At 45.1% G+C, this 4,836-nt stretch overlaps 1 pseudogene; it reads right to left on the reverse strand.

Annotated features, from left to right (window-relative positions):
* Positions 1-331: 331 nt before the first annotated feature.
* Positions 332-1,799, reverse strand: LOC120854399 (annotated as a pseudogene).
* Between the last annotated feature and the right edge of the window lie 3,037 nt (positions 1,800-4,836).

Raw genomic sequence — 4,836 nt, forward strand, 5'->3', positions numbered from 1 at the left:
CTTCAAATACTGGTCAGACTCACTGCTTCTCTCCACCTTTGCTTGCAGCCAGGCTCACGCTCATGTCAAGCCCATGTACTCTTGCTTGGCAACACCCCTCAGGCAGCCAGAAGAGGAAGAACCCAGGGCAGAACCACTAACACCTTCAGTTCAGTTCAGATCAGTCACTCAGTCGTGTCCGACTCCTTGAGACCCATGAATCACAGCACACCAGGCCTCGCTGTCCATCACCATCTCCCGGAGTTCACTCAGACTCACGTCCATCGAGTCAGTGATGCCATCGAGCCATCTCATCCTCTGTTGTCCCCTTCTCTTCCTGCCCTCAATCCCTCCCAGCATCAGAGTCTTTTCCTTACATCAGGGCAAAACCGGTGAAACTCTTCCAGCTGTTCCCTGATTTCCACCCCTCAACGACGATACTGACTTTTACAGCATCTCTCTTGTCTGAGATGTTGAGGTGTCTCTGATTAGATTCAGAACCTTCTGGTAAGTGTCCAGGACATTCTGAGCAGTGGGTGTCTCTGCAGGCTCCTGGCCTCTTACACAGCTTGTGAATATCAAACAAGTGGAATCGGACCATGTCGCTCCCTTCCACGTGCCCCAGAAGGAAACTGGAGACGTCTGGAATCTTCCAGATGTCACTCTTCTTGTCATAGGTGGGCATGAGGTTGTCCTGGAAGGTCTTCCTCTCCAAAGGGCCACAGCTGCTCTGGGGCCACGAAGTCCCCACAGAGCTCCTGGTGGCCACACTTCACCAAGGTTTAGCTGCGGTTCACCAGGGGCAAGGTGTCCAGGTCGTTGAGCAAGATGCTGCAGTTGGCGGTTAGCAGGTATTGGGACAGTGTCTTGGACAGGTCGCTAGAGTTGCACATGACCGGCGTGCCCAGGGGGCTGGGGTGCACAAAGTCGAGGATGGCCACGGTGCCCAGGGCCAGCTGCAGCCTGTACTGCCACAGATGCAGTGGCGCCTCCAGGTTGCCCAGGGAGCCTAAGGGGTAGTACTCAGTGAGGATGACGTTATCATTCTCACAGTAGTCCAGCAGCGTGACCACGTGCTTGCTTTGCGGTGCCTGCAGCATCCGCAGCCCGTGCAGGAGGTCGTCTCTCACCTCCAGCCTGGTGAGCCTCGACAGGGCTACCTTGCGTTCCTTTCACTCGGACAGAAACACTCTTTTCTCGGCTCCTTCCCTGACACGCTTCAGCTGCCTCACGTCTGCCCTCAGCTGCTCCGAGGGCAGTCGCGGGGAGCAGTTGGTCATCTGCCCGAAGCTGAAGTGCCCGGGGGTTGGGGGCGGGGGTGGGCAGTGGCCAGGGTCCTCCGCGGAGCGCCGGGGCCAAATGAAGAGCTGGTGGAGGCCGAGGTAGAGGAGGATGTTCATGAGGGCCGTGGAGAACGGCAGCCCCACCGCCGGGGGCATGGCCCTGGGCGGCGGGCCCCTTCCTGCTCTCCTGGGGCCTCGTGTCCACCGCGCTGTGCTCTGCATTCCCTTCCGCTCAGGTTTCTGGCCAGATTCCCGGGCCCGTCAAGGTTGTGGCTGGCCCGCGCGCTGGTTTGAAAGCACTCCTCCTCAGGATCGCAGGCCCGCGTCTTTCCAGCCCTCTCCCTCCGGGCTCTGCCAGGACTCCTGTGGACTGGAGAATGACACCACCCTGGCCTCACAGTCTCCTGAGCTTCTTCCACCAACGCCTGCTTCTTAGAAGGTGACCTGGGCTTCTGCAACACTCTCCCAAGAGCTCTACCCCTGCTTTCTCTTTCCCAATCCATTTCCCACAGCAAATAGGCTCTCTTTTCTTTTCTGCGGACCCCTCCCCCGGCCCACCCGCTGCTGCCTCCTCCTCTCCTGTGATATTTTAAATAGCTTTCATCTTACTCTGTTTCCTGTTGTTTGCTCAACACATGACAGGCATTTTCTTGCCATTAAAATTCTACAAGTTTAAAATATGTAAAATTTTATGTTAAAAAGTGAAAACATCTTGTAAATGTAATTTTAATGTGTAGTAGCATAACATCATGTGCATGTCATTTACTTAATTCCCTATATGTGAATATTTTAAATTGTTTTCATTTTTTTATGATTGTAAATGACAAAGATTAATTCATTTGACTTAAAGTTTAGAGTTCTGTAATTACTCAAATGCCTTAGGAAGGCTGGAAAATAAAATCTGATAATCTATCTGTGTATTGCGAGGAGGAATTTGCCATGTGTTTTCTTGAAAGTGCATTTAATAAATAGGGTAGGTCTGAACTAGGAGGGTGTGGAGTACCTGGTAGCTCCAGAGTGGGCTCCCCACTGAGGGAGCGGGTGTCACCGAAGAGAGAGGATGGGCCAGCAACGCCCGCCTCCCACCACCTGACTGCACCATCACACAAACCACTGAGCAGAATACAAGTGACACAACGCCCCAGACAGCCGGAAATCTTAAACATGGCCTGGGGGTATAAGGAGAATCCTAAGTTTTAGAAGAGGTGACTATTAGATTCCTGTATATTAAAAAAAAAAAAAGACAGTGGTCGGGAGAAACTGTCACTCAGTCTCCATTAGAAGTCATATCATCCACCAGAGAAGATATTCTCCAAATGGGCAAACAGCTCCTTTCAGAAGGTTCTGAGTTCTAATTTGAAACATTATTGATAGACATATTCACCTCTTAAAGACCTAGAGGAGACGCAGTATTTAAAAAACCAAAGGGAATTCCCTGGTGGTCCAATGATGAAGACTCCATGCTCTCACTGACAAGGACCCAGGTTCAATCCCTGGTCAGGGAATTAAAATTCCATAAACTGCACAGCAGGGCCAAGGGCAAAAAAAAAAAAAAAACACCACAAAACAAAACAGATTGGGGTTAATTTATGACTGAGAGGGTTGTTATTTTCAGGAGCAAATTTTTGAGGACAGCCCACAGCATTTTCTGAAGATAGGATTAAGAATAGATTACACATTTATTCACACACACACACACACACACACACACACAAACAGAATAGATGGCACAATACAATTTTATGTCTGGTTTTAGAAGTGGGGAAGCAGGTGGAAACAGAGGCAGAGACAAGGGGAAAGATGCCCTTTCACAGAACTATACTATAACCAAGTGTTTGTGACCCTCTCCGGTTATGTGCCTTTTCTTTTAAACTCCAATGTAATTCAATCAAAGTCAGCAATAATAAAATATCATAAATAATTTTAGTGTATAATGTATGCTGACAAATGTTATTAAGAAGATGGCTGTAATAGACAGGGAAATATTTAGTATGACTTCATCTAAAAGTTACATTGCTAAGAAAACTCAGTGATGAGTTTTACTTTAATTATTCCAATGAAATGACTTCTTTAAATGATTTTAAAATCATGGCAAATAGAACTTAAAGAATTTCCAAAAGGCTTTTAGGGAGGATGTGTTAACTTGATCAAGTTTATACAAAATATTCCAGGTTTAAAATAAAGGTATGCATATAGAATTCTTACCATGACTGATGCATTGTTCACTGGTAACCTTTTAAAATAGGCTTACCAAACTTCCAGTGACTTTTTATTCTGTTTAGTTCTAACTAGGTGATAACTATCTGTCTTGGAATTTCCATGAGAGTTCTAATTACATATATTCCATGTCATTGTCCTTCCAAACCATTGACTTGGCCTAGATATGTCAATACAATGGTGTCAAAACTCCTCTGATTAGATGTTTCTCTACTCTTGAAAATGACACAAAAATCACTTGAAAAACTATACTTGATTTTTTTATTTGAAAATATTATCACTCCATCATTTTTATGAAAAAAGCTGAATTGATGGTATCTGCCTTTACAAATATGTTCCACATTCTATCACTCAAAGCTTAGGTTTCCACTTCTATTGTGTACTTTAATATTCAAAAAGATAAAAGTATATTATTCTTTGACAAGGTGCAATAGGCAGGTAATGAGTTAGAAATGCCTGGAATTATCATTACCTACAAAATAGCCATCATTCTCACAAGAACATTACTAAAAAACTTACTATACACAGTGCCTATCCTAAGTGATTTAGCTGCTATGCCTACGTCACTGTGCTTTTGAAGAATACAATAACTGTTCATTCACTCTTGCGTGTAATCATTTTACAAATGTTTATTGAGTATGTTCTTTCTGCCAGGTCTTACATGACGTACTAAATATATAATGAGAACAAAACAGCCACAATCTCTATGAACAGGTGATAGGGACAGAATGAGGGGATGAAATAGGTGATTAAATAGTTAATCCCACTCTAGGATTGTAAGCGGAAAGATACGGGGGACCTGTAAGTTAATGAATACCTGAGAAAGTAGGTCTGCTTAACCACAAAACCAAGCAGTCTTGCTTAGCAACAAAACCATGCAACAGAAGCACAGGACATGCCCCCAAACAATAAATCAATGGTAGCATGAGACCCACATCCTGCCCAGTAGACTCCGTAAGTTAATGATCCCTAGGACATGCTCCCTGCACACATTAAAAATAATCATTTGTGGACCTAGTTTGACCATGCAGAGACAAGAAAACTCCCCTGCACAACCTGGAAAATGACCTAATGATGAAAACATGGTGTCTACTCAAGAAAGACAAAGGAGATCTTCTCCCCTTCCCCACTTTTCCTTTGATTATCAAATCAGCTCACTAGGGGCATGGCATTCCTCACCTGCCCACTTATAAACTTCAGAAGCATCTTATTCTAATAAATCACTTCTTATCTACTATTTTGCTCTTGCTGAATTCTTCTCTGCACTGAAGCATAAAGGACTATGGTACCAGAGCTCTTCAGAGCCCCCTCATGAAATGACAACAGTTGGTTCACAGAGAACTTACAGGTGGTCAAA

This window comes from Oryx dammah, unplaced genomic scaffold, assembly GCF_014754425.2.
Source record: "Oryx dammah isolate SB20612 unplaced genomic scaffold, SCBI_Odam_1.1 HiC_scaffold_27, whole genome shotgun sequence".
NCBI classification, from domain to species: domain Eukaryota; kingdom Metazoa; phylum Chordata; class Mammalia; order Artiodactyla; family Bovidae; genus Oryx; species Oryx dammah.